The sequence below is a fragment of the Pseudophryne corroboree genome, chromosome 12 (genome assembly GCF_028390025.1).
Source record: "Pseudophryne corroboree isolate aPseCor3 chromosome 12, aPseCor3.hap2, whole genome shotgun sequence".
Classification (NCBI taxonomy): domain Eukaryota; kingdom Metazoa; phylum Chordata; class Amphibia; order Anura; family Myobatrachidae; genus Pseudophryne; species Pseudophryne corroboree.
The window spans coordinates 43,398,489-43,424,182 of NC_086455.1; the positions used below are offsets into that span (position 1 = coordinate 43,398,489).

Genomic DNA, 25,694 nt, shown 5'->3' on the forward strand with positions numbered 1-25,694 from the left:
ATGGTGAAATATTATTTATATTGGGTGTGTCCTGTACTTGCTTTTAATAAGACTGAAATGTGTGTAGTTAAAAGCATTACATAAGAAAACCACCAATGAGCTAAAGTGGGGAAAGTAATAGCAGACGAGTTTGTAAAAGTAATTTTTCTGTGATGTTGTAGCAAGATTGGGGATTATTTTAAAGATACTGACACAATGCATCTGAAAGAAATCTGCACTCTGACAAACTCATAAACTGGACATACACTATACAATTAGGGATCCGGACTGAAAGTCGACAGTAACTAGGTCGACAATGTCTAGGTCGACAGTAACTAGGTCGACAGGGTGTCTAGGTCGACAGGGTCTGTAGGTCGACATGTTCTAGGTCGACAGGTCAAAAGGTCGACATGAGTTTTTCACAATTTTTTTCTTTTTTTTGAACCTTTTCGTACTTAACGATCCACGTGGACTACGATTGGAACGGTAATCTGTGCCAAGCGATGCGGTAGCGGAGCAAAGGCACCATGCCCGAAGCATGGCGAGCGAAGCGGTGCACTAATTGGGGTTCCCGGTCACTCTACGAAGAAAACGACCCCAAAATAACATGAAAAACTCATGTCGACCTTTTGACCTGTCGACCTAGAACATGTCGACCTACAGACCCTGTCGACCTAGTTACTGTCGACCAATAGTGGTCGACCTAGACATTGTCGACCTAGTTACTGTCGACTTTCAATACCACACCCATACAATTATCTGGCTGGTTGGAATAAAAATCTGGTAACGGATGAGAGCAAATTACAGTTAACCATTTGCTCCTAAACACTGGAAAACGGTCAAAACCTGTCATTCAGACAAATTGATTAAATCCCGGCTTTAGCCAATTTGTATGAACTATTTTTTTTGTCCTTTTTCCAGTGTTTGGGAGCAAATAGTCGATTTGTCATTTGCTCTCATCCATTACCAGATTTCTATTCCAACCAGCCAGATCTGTCAGATAATCTACCAGATAATTGTATAGTGTATGCCCAGCCATACTCTATTACGAAAATAAAAAATGGGCCCACCCAAACCACTCTAATGGGCCCTAAACACTGGCCAACATCACTGCACGATATGAACGATCTCGTTCATTAATGAACGAGATAACGTTCATATCGTGCAGTGTGGAGGCACCAGCGATGAACGATGCGCGGCCCCGCGCTCGTTCATCGCTGGTGCCCTGTTGGCTGTGCATGCAGGCCAATATGGACGAGATCGTCCATATTTGCCTGCACGTCTACGGAGTCGGGTGACGGGGGGAGTGAAGAAACTTCACTGCCCCCCCGCCGCCGGGTCGCCCGTCGGCCGTATCGGCGGTCGGGCAGCTCGGTGGCACATCGCCGAGTGTGTAGGGCCCATTAGCGGATCCCACACTCCACATCCCCATACTGATAAACCTCACTACATTTGAATCCTGAAAATAACAAATTTCATAAAAATCAGGATTTTGGGGTTTGTGCAGTCTCATGATGAGCGCCAATCCAGTCTTAAGGGCCCCATACACTACAACAATATGTCTGAGGCTGAAGTCGGAGGCAATTTCCCTTGAACTCTACCGGGAGTGGTTCCATACAATTCCATATGATTCGGTACATATTGCATGCGATCTATCGTATGCGATCCCAGCCATGCCTGCGGGAACCGACATATCACGAGTGCAGCACTAACGATCTAGGGGAGCCGATCCGACCCACACGGGAACGTGCAACGGATCGGAAACACATCCAAAATACCCGATTTCACCAGATATATCGGCCTGAATGCCCGAAATTGGTGAAATCGGGCATTATCGTTCTAGTGTATGGGGCCTTTAACAGGTAACACTGCAGTAATATCTGATCCTTTTGTTATGAATAATGATTTTATAAATAATGCAGGGAAACAGGAAGGGGTTGCCTGTCGCTACCAGGTTTTTTTTAACCACTTCACTGGTGCATCCCATGTGACTGTCCCCTGTCGTTTTAAAGAGGAACCCAGTTCTGCACATGTGCTCAAATGATTTCCTCTTGCTGATTCGCCCCCAGGCTGTGACACAGTAATCTATGATCACTGACATCACATGCCCATTTTGCGCCTCACAATGCTATTGGCATTCTGGAACGATTGCGCCAAAAGTGAAAGTGCAAAGAGAGTAACTATAGCTTCCCTCTGAGCACTATTCCACCAATCTCTGAGTTCAGGTACTGCAGGGGGACTGATGTATCCTCTGAGACAGAGGCGGAACTACCATTGGTGCTGCAGGTGCATTGCATCGGGGCCCCTGAGAGACTAAGGGGTCCACTTCTGCCCAGACCAGCAATAAGTTATCCCCTGCCCCCCCCCCTTGTAGACTATTTTGAGCAATGTTAGATGAATGGCCCAGTGCGGAGAGCAGGGTGGGCCCCAGTGCCTGAGGGGCCTGACCCTTACCTTTGGGAAGCAGAGCTGACCTTGTGTGAGCCGGACTGACAGAGGAGTCCCCCCACCTATCAGCGCTGATGATCACAGCCACATAATGCCTCTAATTAACAGACAGCTGCACATTTTTTCTGATTCACTGCTGTCTGTGAATTGAAGACAGCTCACAACCGGTGTAACTGGCACTGTCAGAGTCACCTGACCGAGTGCCAAACTGTGGAAAGCACACGGAGCAGGGGTCCCTGTCACAGACAGAGCTGAGACTGCTGTGTACCTGCCCCGCCAAGGTACAGTACATGCCCCCTGTTCTCCACACCGCACAGGACCTTGAGAGTGTACCCCTGTCACATACTGCCTCTCCCTGTCACCCGCTGCCTCTCCCTGTTATCCACTGTCACCTCCTGTCACCCTCTGATTCCCTTTGTCACCCACTGTCTCTCCCTGTCATCCTCTCCCTGTCACCCACTGCCTCCTCCTGTCACCCTCTGCCACCTCCTACATTCTGCTGTAACCGTATGCTTCGCCTTGCCTACTGTTGTCATCCACTGCCTCTGCCTGTCACCCACTGCCTCTCCCTGTCACCCTCTGCCTCTCCCTGTTATCCACTGCCTCCTCCTGTCACCCTCTGCCACCCCCTGCATTCTGCTCTAACCCTTTGCTTCGCCTTGCCTACTGTTGTCATCCTCTGCCCCCCCCCCCCTGCATTACACTGTCACCCTCTGCCTCTCCCTGTCACCCTCTGCCTCTTCCTGTTATCCACTGTCACCTCCTGTCACCCTCTGATTCCCCGTCACCCACTGTCTCTCGCTGTCATCCTCTCCCTGTCACCCACTGCCGCCTCCTGTCACCCTCTGCCACCCGCTGCATTCTGCTGTAACCCTTTGCTTCGCCTTGCCTACTGTTGTCATCCTCTGCCTCCCCCTGCATTACACTGTCACCCACTGCCTCTCACTGTCACCCACTGCCGTGTGGCGTATTGTCAACTTGAATTGGGGTGGAGGAGGGGGGGCCCAAATTATATTTTGCACCTGCACCCACCACTCACAAGGTCCACCCACTGATGAGTTGGGGTTGGCCTGGTGTTTCAAAGCATTAAACATGCTCTTAGGGGATGTGACATGCCCTCAAAATCGTTTGATCGTGCCCCTAAAGTGGTGAGGTCATCAATAAGGAAAAAGCCAAGTAGTAGTACAGTCTATCAGAATAAAGTCTTCTCTGCCCGCCAGCACTAATACATTCATAATCCATGCAAATTGGATCTAATAGTCATTCCAAGTTTTTTGTGCATAGGGAGAACCTGTTGATGTCTCCCCTGATGATCTTTCAGGTTTTACTGTTAGAAACTAAATAAATACAGTATGTTAAAGGTCTTTCTTGATATATACTATTTTAATAATCAAGTTTTTTTATTTTATTTATTCGTTTTGTACATGGTTTGTCGGTTTCTGTAAATCACACATGCTCATAAAACAAGCCGAATCTTGAAAAGAACATTAAATTACATCTTGCATCTGCTGCTTTACTTTAATTAGATTTCTTCTGCTTGTGCCAGTACATTGCAGAGAACCTGTCAGCAATGTCAGGCAAAGGCTGGTTTAGTCAGTCATTTATTTTTTTAAACTGGAAAAGATTTAACTCCCCCTTTTGGGCGCCAAAACCCTGTAACTACCTATTGCTAGGTGTCAAAGATAATCAATGTACATTGAATAAAAGATATTTTTAATAAAAGTAAAATAAAACTTGTTTGAGAACATTGACATTAGATTCAAATTCAGATTAAAAAACAGTGGCCCTCATTCCGAGTTGTTCGCTCGCAAGCTGCTTTTAGCAGCTTTGCACACGCTAAGCCGCCGCCTACTGGGAGTGAATCTTAGCTTATCAAAATTGCGAACGAAAGATTAGCAAAATTGCGAATAGACACTTCTTAGCAGTTTCTGAGTAGCTCCACACTTACTCGGCAACTGCGATCAGTTCAGTCAGGTTCGTTCCTGGTTTGACGTCACAAACACTCCCAGCGTTCGCCCAGACACTCCTCCGTTTCTCCAGCCACTCCCTCGTTTTTCCCAGAAACGGTAGCGTTTTTTCGCACACACCCATAAAACGGCCTGTTTCCGCCCAGAAACACCCACTTACTGTCAATCACATTACGATCACCAGAACGAAGAAAAAACCTCGTAATGCCGTGAGTAAAATACCTAACTGCATAGCAAATTTACTTGGCGCAGTCGCACTGCGGACATTGCGCATGCGCATTAGCGACTAATCGCTCCGTTGCGAGAAAAAAATAACGAGCGAACAACTCGGAATGACCCCCAGTGCTAGCAGGAAAAAGTCATACCGGTAAGGGTAGATTGGAGCCGCAGGTGTTAGAATAAAGCAGAGTATCCCGGGAAAATACCCTGCTTAGGCTCCAAAGGTTTGTCCCGCCGATCGTGATGGAGAGTTCAAACGTCCGTAAATGGTGAAGGCACAGTAGGGCAACGCCGACGCGTTTCGCGACTATCCTGTCCCTTTTTCAAGGCAGATCTGTCTTGCACCCTCCTGCACTTCTTTTACCCCACTATCAGTATTCACACGGACCCCGATATCAGTTGAAATAAAGTCTGCTGACCTCTTTGATCACAGCGCAATCGTTCTTCCTTTTCTTTTTTAAAATAGCGCTAAAACCATTGGAGACCTATGGTGCAGGTAACAGTGCATCAGAACCCCCCCCCCCCCCAAAAAAAAAAAAAGACTGGTTCCTAATCTATGCGGGGCTCCTGGGCTTTAGCCTAGTCAGCCTAATGGATACTATAGCCCTGTTCCCCATTACATCTATTCCATATTACCCTGGGAACCTCATCATTACATCTATTACATATTACCCTGGGAACCTCATCATTACATCTATTACATATTACCCTGGGAACCTCATCATTACATCTATTCCATATTACCATGGGAACCTCACCATTACATCTATTAGATATTACCCTGGGAACCTCATCATTACATCTATTACATATTACCCTGGGAACCTCATCATTACATCTATTACATATTACCCTGGGAACCTCATCATTACATCTATTACATATTACCCTGGGAACCTCATCATTACATCTATTCCATATTACCATGGGAACCTCACCATTACATCTATTAGATATTACCCTGGGAACCTCATCATTACATCTATTACATATTACCCTGGGAACCTCATCATTACATCTATTACATATTACCCTGGGAACCTCATCATTACATCTATTCCATATTACCATGGGAACCTCACCATTACATCTATTAGATATTACCCTGGGAACCTCATCATTACATCTATTACATATTACCTTGGGAACCTCATCATTACATCTATTCCATATTACCCTGGGAACCTCATCATTACATCTATTAGATATTACCCTGGGAACCTCATCATTACATCTATTACATATTACCCTGGGAACCTCATCATTACATCTATTACATATTACCCTGGGAACCTCATCATTACATCTATTACATATTACCCTGGGAACCTCATCATTACATCTATTAGATATTACCCTGGGAACCTCATCATTACATCTATTCCATATTACCATGGGAACCTCACCATTACATCTATTAGATATTACCCTGGGAACCTCATCATTACATCTATTACATATTACCTTGGGAACCTCATCATTACATCTATTCCATATTACCCTGGGAACCTCATCATTACATCTATTAGATATTAACCTGGGAACCTCATCATTACATCTATTACATATTACCCTGGGAACCTCACCATTACATCTATTCCATATTACCCTGGGAACCTCATCATTACATCTATTAGATATTAACCTGGGAACCTCATCATTACATCTATTACATATTACCCTGGGAACCTCATCATTACATCTATTACATATTACCCTGGGAACCTCATCATTACATCTATTACATATTACCCTGGGAACCTCATCATTACATCTATTCCATATTACCATGGGAACCTCACCATTACATCTATTAGATATTACCCTGGGAACCTCATCATTACATCTATTACATATTACCCTGGGAACCTCATCATTACATCTATTACATATTACCCTGGGAACCTCATCATTACATCTATTCCATATTACCATGGGAACCTCACCATTACATCTATTAGATATTACCCTGGGAACCTCATCATTACATCTATTACATATTACCTTGGGAACCTCATCATTACATCTATTCCATATTACCCTGGGAACCTCATCATTACATCTATTAGATATTACCCTGGGAACCTCATCATTACATCTATTACATATTACCCTGGGAACCTCATCATTACATCTATTACATATTACCCTGGGAACCTCATCATTACATCTATTACATATTACCCTGGGAACCTCATCATTACATCTATTAGATATTACCCTGGGAACCTCATCATTACATCTATTCCATATTACCATGGGAACCTCACCATTACATCTATTAGATATTACCCTGGGAACCTCATCATTACATCTATTACATATTACCTTGGGAACCTCATCATTACATCTATTCCATATTACCCTGGGAACCTCATCATTACATCTATTAGATATTAACCTGGGAACCTCATCATTACATCTATTACATATTACCCTGGGAACCTCACCATTACATCTATTCCATATTACCCTGGGAACCTCATCATTACATCTATTAGATATTAACCTGGGAACCTCATCATTACATCTATTACATATTACCCTGGGAACCTCACCATTACATCTATTACATATTACCCTGGGAACCTCACCATTACATCTATTACATATTACCCTGGGAACCTCACCATTACATCTATGACATGTTATCCTGGGAACCTCATCATTACATCGATTCCATATTACCCTGGGAACCTCATCATTACATCGATTCCATATTACCCTAGGAACCTCATCATTACATCGATTCCATATTACCCTGGGAACCTCATCATTACATCTATTACATATTATCCTGGGAACCTCACCATTACATCTATGACATGTTATCCTGGGCACCTCATCATTACATCGATTACATATTACCCTGGGAACCTCACCATTACATCTATTACATATTATCCTGGGAACCTCACCATCATCTATTACATACTGCCCTGGGAACCTCACCATCATCTATTATACTGTATGTTAAGTTGGGTACCTCACCATTATATCTATTACATATTACCCTGGAAACCTCATCTATTACAGAACAAATTGCCCTGTGAACAGCACAATAACATCTATTATATTACATATTACCCATGGAACCTCACCATTATATCTATTACATATTACAGTGGGAACCTCACACTTATGGCTCCCATATATTACTGCGATTTTTCCTATGGGAGAAATTGCAGCAGATGCCCCTTCAGCCACCCGGGAGCTTCCCGGGCAACAGGGTCACATGCGATATATCGTGTGCGGTCCTTTTGCATGTGACATATAGCAGACGATCCCGTTCCTGGCTGCCGGAGCCTGAGTCGGTGGTCATACGTGCAGCGCGTCCGATCTCCGACTCTGATTCGATGCGCACGGTACCGTGCATCGGATCGGATGTCAAACACATCCGATTTGGCCACTTATCATCCGATTTCACGGAATCGGGTAAACAGAGGCCATATCGGACAAGTGTATGGCCAGCTTTGCATCTATTACATTTTACCCTTGGAACCTCACCAATACATCTCTTACATATTACCCTTGGAACCTCACCATTACATCTCTTACATATTACCCTGGGAACCTCACTGTTACATTTATTACGTATGTTCCTGGGAACCTCACCATTACATCTATTACATATTAACATTGGAACCTCACCATTACATCTCGTACATATTACCCTAGGAACCTCACCATTACATCTATTACATATTAACCTTGGAACCTCACCATTACATCTCGTACATATTACCCTGGGAACCTCACCGTTACATCTATTACATATTAACCTTGGAAGCTCACCATTACATCTATTACATATTAACCTTGGAACCTCACCATTACATCTCGTACATATTACCCTGGGAACCTCACCATTACATCTCGTACATATTACCCTGGGAACCTCACCATTACATCTATTACATATTAACCTTGGAACCTCACCATCACATCTATTACATTTTACCCTTGGAACCTCGCTGTTACATTTATTACATATTAACCTTGGAACCTCACCATTACATCTATTACATATTAACCTTGGAACCTCACCATTACATCTCGTACATATTACCCTGGGAACCTCACCATTACATCTCTTACATATTACCCTGGGAACCTCACTGTTACATTTATTACGTATGTTCCTGGGAACCTCACCATTACATCTATTACATATTAACCTGGGAACCTCACCATTACATCTCGTACATATTACCCTGGGAACCTCACCATTACATCTATTACATATTAACCTTGGAACCTCACCATCACATCTATTACATTTTACCCTTGGAACCTCACTGTTACATTTATTACATATTAACCTTGGAACCTCACCATTACATCTATTACATATTAACCTTGGAACCTCACCATTACATCTCGTACATATTACCCTGGGAACCTCACCATTACATCTATTACATATTAACCTTGGAACCTCACCATTACATCTATTACATTTTACCCTTGGAACCTCACCATTACATCTCTTGTATATTACCTTTGGAACCACACCGTTACATCTATTATATATTACCCTGGGAAGGGAACATCAACATTATGCCTATTACATTATTTCAGTAATCTACTTGAGAACTGTTTGGTAAATTGCTCTAATGCTCCTGGATATTTACTGTGGTTGTCGCCCAACTGGATTTTATGGAATTCTCAATTCAAATGAATTCTGCTCCAGTTAGGACTTTCATCAGCGTGTCGTGTTTAAAGGCCAGCACACATTAGGACGAATGTGTGCTGAGCGATCTATCAGTGACCGCTCAGCACGCGTCTCTCCCCCCGGCACCGGCGATGGGGGCTGCACAACGCTATCGCTGGGGGGTATACACACGAGAGATCCGTGCTTAACTTCTAAGCAATCTAGTCAGATTCAAGAACGGATCTCTCCTTGTGTAACCCCCTTTAGTATCACATATAGAGCAATGTCTGGCAGTTTTGCTCTCAAAGACAAATTTCTAAGCATAATTTCTCAGTGTGTATTGAGTATTTGCTGTCTCACAGTACTGGGACCATGGGTTTTGAGATATATATATATATATATATATATATATATATAAGAGATGCCCACCCCTTCATCAGGACCTCTCCAGCACACATCCTGATGAAGGGGTGGTAACCCCTAAAGCATTTGACATTCTTCGTTTGGACTCTTATATGCTGTTTTTATGTGCACCTGGAGCTGCTGCACTGAGCTGATAGAGTGTCGACTGCCATTGGATTTCTATATATATATACAGTGTTCATTCTAGCACCCTGCACCTTTCAAAATATGTGCAGTTCCTCTTTCCTGCCTGGGGTGTCGCTCTCTGTTGTGGTGCTTCTCAGCACACTCTGGTCTGTTACTCAGTGCTGTGAAACAGACCAGAGTGTGCTGAGAAGCACCAGAGCAGAGAGCGACACCCTAGGCAGGAAAGAGGAACTGCACAGGATTTGAAAGGTGCAGGGTGCTAGAATGAACACTATATATATATATATATATATATATATATATATATATTGTGTTTATGCTGGAATGAACTGGCTGTTAAGATGATGCTATTATTTGCTTGCAATTAACAGGACTTCTGACAATGTAAAGTTTCTTTTGAAATGCATAGAACATAAAAAGTGTAAACTCATGCTGTGAAGAGATAACGTCTGTAAAACCGCGAGATGACAGGAAAACGTATGCACACTCACATCCCTATATTTCTCGGTCTGTATTACAGATTAGCACAGTACTACATTTTACAATCTGCTATACTGTTACTGATGCTTTGATACATATGTGAATAAGAATTGTTCCTACCATAATTTCATCAGCGACATCATTGGAAAATGTATTACAAGTTATTTATACAATGCAGCACTTTACAGACCATACTTGCCCATTCACCTTAGTCCCTGCCCCAATGGCGTTTAAAATCTATGGGGCAGATGTATTAACCTGGAGAAGGCATAAGGAAGTGATAAACCAGTGATGATTGCAAGGTGATAAACACACCAGCCAATCAGCTACCATATGTAAATTAACAGTTAGGAGCTGATTGGCTGGTGCATTATCACCTTGCACTTAACACTGCTTTATCACTTCCTTATGCCTTCTCCAGGTTAATACATCTACCCCTATATTCCATACTACATACACACATACGCACCAGGGTTAATTTTTTTTTTTGTCAGGAGCCAATTAACCAACAGTTTATTTTTGGATTGTGGGAGGAAACCAGAGTACCCCGATGAAACTCACCCAAACACAAAGAGAACATACAAACTCCACCCAGTTAGGACCGTGTTGGGAATCAAACTCACGGCCTACACGCTCAATCGCGGACACTATTAACTCACCTGTACAATACATGCATTTGTTTATGCCATTCTTCTGCTCTATCAATGGGAATCGATTAAAATACCGCCAGTCGGGATCCCGGCGGTCACAATGCCGATCCTGGAATTCCGATAGGAGGTGAAATGCCGCAGCTGGAATACCGGCACCACAACACCCATAGAGGGAGAATATAACCTGTGGCGAGTGCAGTGAGCCACCGTGCCCGCAGCATTGCGAGTGCAGCGAACCTGCAAGGGGCTTTCTAGCGCTGGCCCCGCTGCTGTCATACTGGTGGCCAGGATGCCGTTGTCGGTATACTGACGGCTGGCATCCCAACCGCCAGTAATTCATACTGAACATCTATCAACAATATTACTTATGCTAATATTGTATTTTCCTAATTTTGTCTTTGCCATTTACAGATCTCGTTATCAAAGTTCCCTCTAGCACCCCTTCTACCCCCTCCGTGCTTCATTTACTTAAATCCATTTTTCGGTCATCGATTTGTTTTACTGCTGGCAACCCTGATTTCTTTACTATGAAAAGGGTCCATAAAAAGATTTTCTTTACAAAAAAACAACAGCAAAAACGATTTTTTAACCTGAATACCTTTAACTTGTAATCATACTTACCGACATTCTGGCTGCTCTCTGCGGGAGAGAGCAGCCAGGACGGCTCAGCAGGGGGGCAGGGGAGTGCTGTGACGTGAGGAGGGGTGGTCCGGAGGCGGGGCAAGAGTGGGGCGGGGGTTACAGTGACACCTCCTTTAAGCCACGCCTCCCGCCCTGTAATGCCGCGATCACTGGCATTGCACTGCAGGGTGCGTGGCTATGATGACGCGATTCAGCAAGAATCACGTCGACTGCCCGGACCGCCCACTTTACACACTAAGTGGGCTGATGGGCAGGGGGGACCCCCCAAATCAGGAGACTTGCCTGCTCTTCCGGGGGGCCGGGAGGGTCACCCGATTTTCGGGAGCCTCCCGGCCATTCCGGGAGAGTAGGCAAGTATGCTTGTAATGCTACGATGTTTGTGTATGAAATAAGGAGCTAGAAGACCAAAAGAATGTTAATGGGATCAGTTGAATGTTATGGCTGTAGACCCAGCAGTTACCAGCACACAAGTCACAGCACTAACTTTTAATGAGCTCTCAGCTACAGTATAAAGATAAAGCACAACCAAATAAATGAATAATGTGAACTATCTGACCTCTGCAATACATGCCGCCCTTCTACTAACGTATTTCCTGTGTTAATTGTAATTAAGTGATGTACTGTATAAGAAAGTAATAATATGGTTTTAGAAAGTAAAGCATGACCCTCCCTGCCAGTGGACAGAAGAACCTTTGTCTAATAGTCTGCATGTCTGGCTCTGCCACCCCCCTCCCCCTGCACAGGTACAAAAGCATCACACAGCGGCGAAGCTTTTGTGCCTGAAGAGTAGCTCCCTACCAGCACGGCTCCTGCGCGCGGGCAGGGAGCTACCCGTCGCTCTCTGGGTCGCAGTGGCTGCATATGACGTCACGCAGCCGCCGCAGCCTGCCCACCGCACGGTACAGGCATGCCTGCGTTGCCCGGACTGCACCCCCAAAACGGTGTTCCAACGCCACCGGCCCGCCTCCTCCCGCCCAGCGACCGCCTCTGCCTGCCAATCAGGCAAAGGCGATCGCTGGGCTGAGATGCCGATCGCACCTCTGGCCTGCACCGGCGCACTGCGGCGCCCGGGCATGTGCGATTCAGACCTGATCGCCCGTTGTGCGAAAATACACAGCAGCAATCAGGTCTGAATTAGTCCCATTGTGCCTTATAACCATTGCAGGGGAATGGCACTGATGACCCCATTTGAATTTATGTATCTCTGATTTATTCAAACCCCCCCCCCCCCCCCCCCCCCTTCTGTGCTGTGGAGAGGAGGGTGCCTATCTGAAGTCTGCACCTGGGCCCCCTCCTCTGTTAAAATGCTCCTGCTGTATCCTGTTACATCATTCTATTCCATACTTACCGACATTCTGGCTGCTCTCTGCGGGAGAGAACAGCCAGGTCGGCTCAACAGGCGGGCCGGGGAGCGCTTTGACGTAAGGAGGGGGTGGGCCGGAGGCGGGACGGGGGCGGAGCAAGGGCGGGATGGGGACGGAGTTACGGTGATGCCTCCTTTAAGCCACGCCCCCGCGGTGTAATGCCACGATCACCGGCATTACACTGCAGGGGGCGTGGCTATGATGACGCGATTCAGCAAGAATCGCGTCATCGACTGCCCAGACCGCCCACTTTACACACAAAGTGGGCGGACGGGCAGGGGGACCCCTCAAATCGGGAGACTTGCCTGCTCTCCCGGGGGGCCGGGAGGGTCACCCGATTTTCGGGAGCCTCCTGGCCATTCCGGGAGAGTAGGCAAGTATGTTCTATTCTAATACATGAAAAGTGTGCAGATTATTATTGCCTGAAGGTTGAAATTCAGCGGAAGACAATAGCATTTAAATAGGAAGTAAATGTTATCTGTGGGCTCAATGTTTATTATCCTGACTACTATCCTATTATATACCGCAGCCCCACCCAGTACACTGTAACCAGCGAAAATGCTATTGTTAGAAGAATTAACATGTAATCTCCCAAAGAATGTGCTTTCTACTGCAAATGAGAAACAGGTAGTGAATGATTCAGATGTAGGTATCCAGACTGCTCATTGATTACTGTTAGATTTATGCGCTGTATAATGCACACCTCCCAGCTGTCAGGCTATTGGCCCTCATTCCAAGTTGATCGCAAGTAGCAACTTTTTGCTGCTCGTGCGACCAACTTGACGCCGCCTATGGGGGAGTGTATTTTAGCATAGCAGGGCTGCGATCGCTTGTGCAGCCCTGCTATGCTAAAAAAGTTTCATGCAAAACAAGACCAGGGTAAGAGTTACTTACCCTGTGCGACGGATTCAGTGACGAAGGTCTCGGAATTGACGTCAGACATCCGCACTCCATAGCCTGGATCCGCCTGAGTTCGCCTCACCACGCCTTGAAAATTGTCAGTTGCCGCCCCGAAATGCCTCCCGCCTGTCAGTCTTCATACAATCGCCGCTGCGAGCACTTTCTGCGCTGGCGGCGTCGCTGCCCGGTACGCAACGACGCTCGTGCGCATTGCGGGCATCGCGCAGCCACAGTCCCGACCCGTTTGCACCGCAGCATAGAACCACTGCGTGAGAACGGGTCGGAATGACCCCCACTGGCGGGACAGTCACTTTTTTTGGGACTGTCCCTCTGTCCCACCTACGGGTTGCAGTGTCCCGCTATGGTGGTGGGGGGTTACTGGGTGTCAACTCACCGTTTTCAGGGAGTGTTTGCAAAAACGCAGGCGTGTCTGAAAAAACGCAGGCATGGCTGGGCGGGTGTATGACGTCAAATCCGGACACGAATAGGCTGAAGTGATCGCAAGCGCTGAGTAGGTTCAGAGCTACTCAGAAACTGCACAAACTGTTTTTGCAGAGCTCGGCTGCACATGCGTTCGCACTTCTGCTAAGCTAAAATACACTCCCCAGTGGGCGGCGGCATAGCGTTTGCACGGCTGCTAAAACTAGCTAGCGAGCAATCAACTCGGAATGAGGGCCCATGTGCACTGCAGGGGGGCAGATATAACATGTGCAGAGAGAGTTAGATTTGGATGGGTTATATTGTTTCTATGCAGGGTAAATACTGGCTGCTTTATTTTTACACTGCAATTTAGATTTCAGTTTGAACACACCCCACCCAAATCTAACTCTCTCTGCACATGTTACATCTGCCCACCCTGCAGTGCACATGGTTTTGGCCATCTACTAACAAATTTGCTGCTACGATCAGGTCTGAATTACCCCCGTAGAGAGGTCCTCTATTTCTGCTGATATACTTGCAAGCTCGATGGGGTAAGTTTTCTAAGATGAGAGTTCTATATAATATGGGATGTTGCCCATAGCAACCAGTCAGATTCCAGGTATTATCTTTTAGAAGGTGCTAGATAAATGAGAAGTAGAATCTGATTGGTTGCTATGGGCAACATCCAATCTTAAATAGAACTCCCATCTTAGTAAATTTACCCCGATGTGTGGAAACGTAATGAGAGATAAGTATCTTGTTTCCTTTATCTTTCCCTCTTTTTCTTTTCTTTTTTTCACCAGTTCCCACCAATGCCAGAGAGGCAAGTTCCCCTATTTTCTATATCCGATGTAAGGGTCTCTACTATGGGGTCGATTCTATTTGGCAACTTAAGAATAGCGCCGGGAATTAGCTCCCGACGCTATTCAATTCAGCTCCAGTTAAGTCGGCGATGTCCCGTTCTCGCCGACTTAACAGGTAGTTTTGTCGGGAGAACGGGCATTCTCCGACTTAACTACCCGCGGCGATGCTGATTCCCGACAGAATCAGCCTCGCGCCGGCCGCGAGGCAGCACTTTTGTCGGGTTTCTTCTCTCATCCCCCGGGGATGAGAGAAGAATTCCCGACAATTGCGGGTCACTAGCAGCTGAATTGAATAGCGTCGGGAGCTAATTCCCGGCGCTATTCTTAAGTTGCCGAATAGAATCGACCCCTATGTGTGTGGGTTTGCATCTTACCTAAACCTCGTTGTTCCTATTTTCCTGGCAGGAAAACCTAATATATGCCAACTACTGTTATGCTTTAGGAACAATTTTTAAACCAATTGTTATATTCTTAGCATACTTCACACCATACTTGCCTACTTTTGAAAAAACATTTCAGGGAGATGTGAAAGTAACACCTATCAGTGTGGGCGTGTACCGCTACAGCTGGGAGGCGTGTCATAAAAATGACTTACATCCAAATGTAAATGAGCCCCAAAGTTAGTAAGATCTACTTGTTGAAGAAAAGACTCTTATATTTTGCAGAATTTGTTCATGTATTGTGCTTTACAAGAGGTTCCATATACTGTAAGTCATACTTACCGACTTTTTGGCTGCTCTCTCCGGGAGAGAGCAGCCAGGTCGGTGCTGCAGGGGGTCGGGCTGCGATGTAAGTGCAGAGGGGGGCGGGCCGGAGGCGTGGCATAGGCGTGTCGGAGGCAGACCGGGGGCGTGGCTACGGGATCGTTCCATGTAAGCCCCGCCCCCCGCTGTGTAATGCCGCTATTGCAGGCATTATACAGCAGGGGGCATGGCTATGATGACGCGATTCAACAAGAATCGCGTCATCGCCTGCCCGGACCGCCCACTTTACTCGCTAAGTGGGCGGCCGGGCAGGGGGGGACCCCTGTAACTGGGAGACTTGCCTGCTCTTCTGGGGGGCCGGGAGGGTCTCCCGATTTTCGGGGGCCTCCCGGCCATTCCGGGAGAGTAGGCAAGTCTGCTGTAAGTGGCCACGAGAAACTTCATTTAAAATTCATGTAGCCATAGGGATTATTGGGGTCTATTTACTAAGCCCTGGATGGAGATAAAGTCGCTGGAGATAAAGTACCACCAGCCAATCAGCTCCTAACTGCCATGCCACAGGCTGTGTTTGAAAAATGACAGTAAGGAGCCGATTGGCTGGTAGTTTATCTCCAGCGACTTTATCTCCATCCAAGGCTTAGTAAATAGACCCCATTGTGTCTTATAACCAATGCAGGGAAATGGCACTGATGTTCCCATTCGAATGTATGTATCTGTGATTTTTCTCCCCCCCTCCAAGAATAATGTATCTCCTGCACAATGGGATTAAGGAGCAATCAGGGAGATTGCTGGACTATTCAGGGAGTCAGGGAGATTGTTACTATTTCAGGGAGTCTCCTGCAGAATGAGGGAGTGTAGGCAAGTATGCTTCACACATACTGATGTGAAGGAATGTCAATTAATTTATCTTTATTTTTCCTGAACACTTCAGCAGGAACTTCGCACTAGGCACATGAGGGCACATGTCCCAGACTCTGGAAGCACCAAATGCTGGGAGTGGCACAGACAAACGTTTGCCTTGGGGCCTACAATATATCTAGTTATGCCTCTGGGCCTGATCATTGTAATTGGCAAAACATGTACTGGAGATCATTATGTTACATAATATGAACCCGGGCACCATAATGTGGTAAAATATGAACTGGTGGAACTATAGTGTGGCATGATATGAATTGGAAGCACTGTGGTGCAGATGTACTAAAGCCTTGGAGAGTGATAAAATGGAGAGAGATAAACTACCATCCAATCAGCTCCTGTTACTTTTTAAACCCGGCCAGTTACTGTAGGTGCTGATTGTTTAGTACTTTATCTCTCTCCACTTAATCACTCTCCAATGCATATGGGAGACGTCAGCCAGGTCGGCGCAGAAGGGGCGTGGTGCGACACAGGGGTCGCGATGGGAGAATAATTATGCTGCATCGGCGGTGGAGTGCCGGCGTGACCACGAGATCGAGTCCTCAAAGCCCCACCCTTCCTACACTATGCTGAGATTACCGGCATAGGGGAGCAGGAGGCAGGGCCTCGATGATGCAATTCAGCGTGAATCGCAAAACGTGCACCCCCACTGCAGGGGATTTGTGTGCTGCTCCATGGCTTCTGGCCGGGAGACTTGCCAACTTTTCCGGGTGGCCGGCAGCATAACCCGATTTTAAGGAGCCTGAAGTATGCTCCAAGGCTTGGTACATCTCCCCTGTATGCCATAATGTGACAGCCCTACAGTGTGACATAACATTAACTAAGGCACTGCTAGTATGGGTCAGAAAATTAACTAGGGCACTATTATGTGGCATACAATTAACTGCTGCAGAGAGGCGTCTCTCTAGAAGCATTGGGGTAGGGCCCCTTTAAAATGTTGCTCTGGGGCCCACAAAGCTCAAGCTATGCCCCTGCCACTATCTATATCATAGCAGAAGTCAGCACTTAGGGTTTGCTCAGTCTGTCAGTGTACTGTATACAGAGGCGGATTGGCCATAGGCTTTACAGGGAAGATTCCCGGTGGGCCGGCGCACCCGTGGGGGCCTGTTTTGTTTGAGGACATGTGGTCCTTTTTATAGACATAATGAATAAGATGCTAAATAATTTGCATATATGAAAATGACTTTGCCACTTAGCCTGTGATTGCAGATGATCTAGTGTATGCTCTGTCTGCCTGCTTGGCTGACATATAAGATTGAGTGAATAGTGATTGGGATACGGTTGGTGTAATAAGCAAGAAAATATATCTTTCTAAAGAATTATATAGTTTCCTAAATTCTGAAGGTGTATCATATAATCTGCTCATAATATTTAATTTTATTTCTTTTTAACTTCCCCTTGATGCTAGACATGCCCACTATCTGGAAAGTCTTGGGGGGAGGGTGCTGCTGCCATGGCCCATGGCTAGAACTTACACTTCTGGTGCTGCCCATGTGGGGCCACTTTTTGTTCCCAATCCGCCCCTGACTGTATAGTAAGGCTATAGCTGGAGTTACAGTTAAACCGACACACCTCCTTTCTGATACTTGAAGTAGTCTGTGCAGTTGGTGTTAAGAATGATGTAAGTGGGCAAACAGGCTACTGGCAACCTAGTGGAGCTACCTGGGGTATTGGTTACCTGAGGGCTCTTGCAGTTTACCACTCCTGGTCTGCCTCCAGGGGGCGGTTCTCAGCGCCAGGAATATCCTTCTCTGCATACAGCTGCTCTCTGGTGTGTATGCTGCTGTTGCTCCACAGCGTGTCACGTCTGCAGGTTCTATAAGATCTCCTTCTGGAAATGGCACTGTAATACCCCTTATTTGGCTGCACAAGCCCCAATCAGTCCCTGGGCAGTGCTCACTAACTTGACTAGCTACTTGACTAGAGCGTCGACAGACATACGCACTCACCAACTGGTACTGGCAGATAACAGCCGCTTAACGGCTCTCTCCTCCCCATAAACAGCTAGTGGCTCATGCTAACTCCTCCCCTTTTGATAGCTAGTGGCTCATGATGGCTCCTCCCATTTTTAGAGCTAGTGGCTCATGCCGACTCCTCCCACTTTTATAGATAGTGGCTCATGCTGACTTCTCCCTTGTTTATAGTTTTTTGGGGGGGGAGGGGGGCCGTGTGCAGCCTCCGTACGTGCCCACCTCCCTTGCCGGCAGATTTGCTTAGTAGACTCTGGTCCTGTGCCAGAGTTCACTGAGCATGTGCCGATCTCCAGGACAACGGTGCGGGCGCCATTTTCCTGGCATGCGCAGATTGCTTGAAACATGGCGTCTGCACCACATTTCTGGTGATATCTGCGGTGCAGATCTCTGGAAACATTTCGGTAATATCTGAGGTAAGTATTGCAGAGGTAAGTATTGTTAATAAGAGCAGGGTGTGCGATGTGGGCTCCCCATCCCCTCCCCCCGGACCCAGGGGCCACTGCAGCGAATGCTCTGGATCATTCTGCTTTACCAAATAGAAATGCATGAATGTGCAGCACAACAGCCCGTCAGTGGTGTGTTTGGCCACAAAATTTAAAGCAGTACTAACATTAGGTACAAAACATGCCATGCTATACAGTTAGGGGTAAATTTACTTCAGCTTCTAAAAATTAAGGTTATGTTGCCAATAGCAACCAATCAGATTCTGTCTGTCATTTTCTAGGCTGCAATAGAGAAATGAAAAATAAATAACGAGGTCAGACACACTGAGAACCGTTGGCTAGTCTAGCCCTTGGACTCAAAAGCGCCCTGCTATACAAACAAAACCAGCTCACTGGCTACGTGAAGCCCCTTCCTCCATATTGTAGTCTTATTGTTTACTGGGCCTGATACGGATCTGCAACGTCGATCGCACTACGGCAAAAGACTGTCAGTAATTGACAGTCTGATGCTGATTGAAGTGGTGAAGGCCTCAGTTTCCCATAATAGAGGTATGTTGCTGCTGATGTTGGGGAGGGACTAGGACAGGAACTCAGTCCGAAGGCCTAGATTTCCTGGCCTCTTGGTAGGAGCTGCAGCAGCCGGCTTTCGTGGCATAACGCCCCTTCGGATTTGGGGTATGATTCGGGGTATGTGCCCCAGCTCCCAGGAAAAGTAGTGCCGAGATCTCTGATACTGTGCGTCTCACTCACAACACCACACTGTGATACGCACGCACCACAGGTGTTTTTAGGGATGTCCACACACGCACAGTAGTAAAAACATGCTCAACTCCACCAACATCCGCATCATCTGCGGCTCTGATCCAGGCTCCGTATGTTTTGCTGAAAGTGTTCCCAAACAGAAACAGGGTGCTGGATTCCCAGTATAAGCTCACAATTACCATAGAAGAAAAATATAGATATTTTGCACAAAACAAAGGTTTAAATCACAACTGATTCTAAAATATTATTTGCTTCACATACAAGAAATATCAATATATCCACTGCCTGGAGAACATGTCAATAGACTCCCTTGTAATGTCCGAGGGCGACGACATGATATTGTTGGCTAATTCCTGAATTTGATACATTAGTGCTCTGGTCACCATGGTTATCCAGGACCAGACTCACTACAACACAATACAAACACAGCTGAGGACACAAGGTAACAATGCAGCATACAGATGCATGGAGGCCTTCAAGAAGTTTATATGCTGATATCCACATTAATATATTTAAAGGGGGGGGTTTGAGGAGGGAGTGCCGACCCAGACCCCTCTAACAAGCCTGGGCACCTGTAATTAGTACCACCCCAGCACCAATACAGTGGTGGTACCAATACATTTTATGGACATATAATTGTAGGGGGGGGGGGGAGGTTTCAGGGTGATTTAAAATCCCCCTTTTCCCGCAAAGGTGTTACACTGATGTAATTAAAACCTGGTATTTTAGGGTGCCCTGAGGCCAGAGTTTGAGAATCAATTTCCTATGTAGTCAGTAAAAGACCTGTAATGTGTTGTATAAATTATGTGATTGTAGAACTATAGTTTCTCATTGAATACATATTGTACATCCAATGTAGAACTAGGAATCATCTTCAGTGCTTAAGGGGGAGATGTATGAAGCAGTGAAACGAGTGGAGAAGTGAGCCTGCGGAGAAGTTGCCCATGGCAACCAATCAGCATTGAAGTAATATTTCTAAAATGCATTCTATAAAATTACAAGTAGCAGCTGATTGGTTGCCATGGGCAACTTCTCCACTGGCTCGCTTCTTCACTCTTGTCACTGCTTCATACATCTTCCCCTTAGATTGATAAATATGTCATGAATTATATAGACAGGTGTAAGTTAAACTGAACTTAGATTCTGCATATTTAAATGTTTTTGTATTGATTGCAATACAGAGATAATATGAAATACCACTGCTACTGTATACAGGAAGCGTACTGTTACTGAAGTTGCCATGATGATGATGATGATAGAAAACTTGCAAAGAATTAACACACATATTATTTTTGTAGTGTTTTTACCACTTTAATGTCCCTTTAAGAAATCCTATTTCTTCCTTGTCTTTCGTTCTGCCGAGTGGAAAAATGACTCATATGGGGAAAAATGTTGACTGTGTCCCGACTCCCAAATGAAGCTGGATTCTACAGACCTCATATGTTTTTACCCTTCATGTTCCATCTCCCTCCAATCTCTGTGTTACTAGGCTGCCTCTAAGGTTTCTGCATTTATTATAGCTTTGGTTAAGGGAGATCTATCAAGTCTTGGAGAGGGATAAAGTGGAGACGCTGCATATATATATATATATATATATATATATATATATATATACTTACATACATACATGATATTTCATGGACAGTAGCGGATCTTGCTACGGGCACACAGGATTTTTGCCCGGGGCGCCGCCTTCCGGAGGGTGCCGCGCCATGGCAAGATCCGCTACTGTTTGTCAGTGTCCCCCGGTGCTGTGCGGCGCTGTGAACGAAACTAGACGGGTTACGCTACCCGTCTAGTTTCCCTTCGCGGAGAGGACCTTTGCTGTGCAGTGCGCAATGACGTCATTGCGCACCGCACAGCATTGTGGGACTGGCACATAGACGCTAGGGGTCATAATTGACCTCTAGTGTCTATGCTGTGCTATGGGAGAGACGTCATGATGTCTCTCCCATAGATCCGAGGAGCGGCGCAGGTGGAGGTCAGCAGCGGTCGTGAATCAGGAGCGGGGATAGTAAGTATTAATTAATTAAATTTTTTTTGTATTTTTTTTTTAAATCTGCGCTACTCTACAGGGGGCACAACTCTACACAGTGCACAAATGGGGGCACAACTCTACAGGGGGCGTAACTGACCACGCCCCTGTATGAAGCCACTCCCCTATTTTCGCCTGGGGCGCCACAAGGGCTAGAACCGGCCCTGTTCATAGACTGTGCTACATAAATGACAGAAGCTGATTGGTTCCTTTATATCTCTCCGAGGCTTGATACATCTCCCTTAGGAGTATGTGGATGTTTTCTTAACCAGAGCTACACACACCTTAGTGTACTACGTTATGCCGGCGCTCGGGATCCCGGCGCCCAGCATACCGGCGCCAGGATCCTGACCGCCAGAATGCCGGCAGTGGGGCGAGCGCAAAAGAGACCCTTGCGGGCTCGCTGCGCTCTCGCCACACTGCGGGCGTGGTGGCAAGCTACGAGCTCCACGCTATTTATTCTTCCTCCAGGGGTGTCGTGGACACCAGAACAGTTGTCGGTATCTGAGCGCCTCCCCTTGGAAGCAGTGACGTGCGGAAGACAGGAGCAGGTTAAAAGCCCTTTTAAGAAAAATGAAGTCTGTAATGGCTAATTATGAGGCAAGAACTGGAGCTACAATGGGTGAATAGCGTTTGTCTAAAAACTGTCATTAGTAATGTACACAATTCGGTAATGTACACAATTGGTTGTTGTGAGCAGTGCAGAAGTTTAGATAAATTACTTACACCATTCATTTTTTATGGGCCCTACACATTTAACGATCCACCGCCGAGCTGGGCGACAGCGGATACGGCCGACGGGCGACCCGGCGGCGGGGGTGCAGTGACGGGGGGAGTGAAGTTTCTTCACTCCCCCCGTCAACCGGCTCCATAGAAGTGCAGGCAAATATGGACACGATTGTCCATATTGGCCTGCATGCACAGCCGACGGGGCACCAGCGAAGAACGAGCGTGGGACCGCGCATCGTTCATCGCTGGAGCCTCCACACTCAAAGATATGAACGGTATCATTAATGAACGAGATCGTTCATATCTTTGACTATTATCGCCCAGTGTGTAGGGCCTATTATCCTTCAACTGAATTTGTGTGAAAAGGGAACCCTCAATAGGAGAATAAGTTCCCATTTTCCCAGTGACTTTGCAGCACTGCGACTGCCGACGCTACACCACGGAACAGTAACTATAGATGAAATGGTTGCAGGGTGTGCGGTGTGGGGCCCCGTGGTCCCAGAGGCCCATGGGGTTGGGTATGGGTGACTGGTGCTTGGGATACCGCCTGTCACCATACCGACGCCGGGATCCCGGAGATTAGAATGCCGGCAGGGGGTGGGGTGCGAAATGAAGCGCTTTCCGGGCTCGTGGACTTTGGGGAAATAGTCCTTGCTTGTTGGTATGCCGACCATCGGGATCTTGAGGTGGCGGGATGTAGGCGGCGGTATTGTGACCGGTGGTTTTCTGACCGCCACTCACATAACTACATCTGGCCAATGTGCATCCCACACACACACACACTGCACCCATTGCTGTCAAGCAACTGAGATACCTGTATATGTTACAAAAAAAAATATTCTTTTTGGTTATGATATTAGGGCCGTGCTAATCTTCAATAAAGATGGCTTTTGAATAAAGTCTTGTTCAAGATTCTCCTTAATATATTTTACATTGGAAGGATGTAATAACTTGCAGCTGACTGCAAAGCTCTAACAGGCCTCACTGGAATGAAGCACTTATGTAATCACAATCTGGCCAGAAATCCAATCAGCGATGTTCCTGAATCCAAGGAAAACCTTACATAAGATGGTCTAGAGCAGGCATGTCCAAACTGCGGCCCTCCAGCTGTTGAGAAACTACACATCCCAGCATGCCCTGACACAGCTTTAGCATTCTTTGACAGCAAAACTGTGTCAAGGCATGCTGGGATATGTAGTTTCACAACAGCTGGAGGGCCGCAGTTTGGACATGCCTGGTCCAGAGCAGTAGTGCTACCTAGGAATTTTCAAGAGCTATTTAATAGGTACTAATATGTACAAGTAGGATGCAACCAATTGAATTATAATTCCATTAATGCATTAAAACTAAGGCTAATAAAGATAGGTATATATAGGTATATATTATGTTTTTTATTATTATTATTATTATTATTATTATTACTGTTGTTATTATTATTATTATTTAGTATTTTGTTAGTACTGCTTTTTTGCAAAGTGTGTAACTTTTTTTTGGGGGGTTGCATATATCTTCAATTAAACATCTCCCCCACTGACCCCCTCATATGTCTGCCATTGCCATCAGTGGTGCAGAGAGGGGGGTACTAATTACTCAGGCCTGGGCTTGACTAGCCTGGCAGGTGCCTGAGCTGGCTGGTAAAACCCCCTTGCGCCAGCATGCAAATCTTCAGATGGCCATACCCTCTCTCTCACACCAGGGTTCACAAAGTATTGCAGCAACCATGACTTCCAGTTCCACCCTTGCATCTCTCCCATTGCCAGCTATATATCTCTCATAGCTATGTTCACTGCCCCCTCTCACAGCTATCCTTACTGCCCCCTTCTTATCCAAACATTCTTATGTTACAGTATGCAGCTTTATACAGTAACTCCCAGCCTGTGCCAAAGAGCAAGACTATTTCCTGTGTAGTTCACTTGGGGACAAATATGGGATTTTAGTATATTAGAAACATCGGCCGGGATGTATTGAAGTTTGAGTTCGGTAGCCATGCGGGTTGCCAGATGAACTCTGACTTTTTTTAAAGGGGCAATCGTGTACAAGGCTAAACCATGCCTTGTACATGATTGCCCATTTAAAAAAAACATCAGAGTTTGGCCGGCAACCAGCATGGTTGCCAAACTCGGACATCATTACATCCATTATATGTACATCATTACATCATCTTTATTCCATGTAATTAAAAAAAAACTCATTTGATTCTTACGGAATCTATTTAATTCCAGAAAAATATAACTGATATTGTTATATGTGGTGGGATACAGTACATTGGGGGTCATTCCGAGTTGATCGCTCGTTGCCGATTTTCACAACGGAGCGATTAATGCGAAAATGCGCATGCGCATGGAACGCAGTGCGCATGCGCTAAGTATTTTAGCTCAAACCTTAGTAGATTTACTCACGGCAGAATGAAGAATTTTCATCATTGAAGTGATCGGAGTGTGATTGACAGGAAGTGGGTGTTTCTGGCCGGAAACTGACCGTTTCCTGGGAGTGTGCGGAAAAACGCAGGCGTGCCAGGATAAAACGTGGGAGTGTCTGGAGAAACGGGGGAGTGGCTGTCCGAACGCAGGGCGTGTTTGTGACATCAAACCAGGAACGAAATGGCCTGAGCTGATCGCAGTGTAGGAGTAAGTCTTGAGCTACTCAGAAACTGCTAAGAATTTTCTATTTGCAATTCTGCTAATCTTTCGTTCGCAATTCTGCTAAGCGAAGATACACTCCCAGAGGGCGGCGGCCTAGCGTGTGCAATGCTGCTAAAATCAGCTAGCGAGCGAACAACTCGGAATCACCCCCATTGACCCCAGTTAAATGAAAGGTGAGATAAACAGTTCAAGATAAAGATACAATCTCCTATATAATAGCCCAGATCTGTGACTCTGTGTATAACGCTGGGCTTGGCTAGGAGCTCTCATTGGGTTAGCGGCAGGTCTATCACACCCAGTCCACAGCTGATTGGACGAGAAACGCCCTCCCACACAGGTTACATCCAATGGGAGGC

The 25,694-nt window shown here is 46.1% G+C and overlaps 1 protein-coding gene across 5 annotated transcripts in view; it reads right to left on the reverse strand.

Annotated features, from left to right (window-relative positions):
* INF2 (inverted formin 2) overlaps positions 1-25,694 on the reverse strand; it is a 174,079-nt gene that overhangs the window by 131,988 nt on the left and 16,397 nt on the right. The window contains exon 1 of one of the 5 annotated variants that reach the window (XM_063947425.1): positions 18,433-18,791. The exons of 2 other annotated variants lie outside the window; for them this stretch is intronic. The gene's annotated coding sequence lies outside the window, so the exon portion shown is untranslated. Of the gene's footprint in view, positions 1-18,416; positions 18,792-25,694 lie in introns of those variants that run through there. 2 more of the 5 variants (XM_063947426.1, XM_063947428.1) reach the window with 2 other exon arrangements.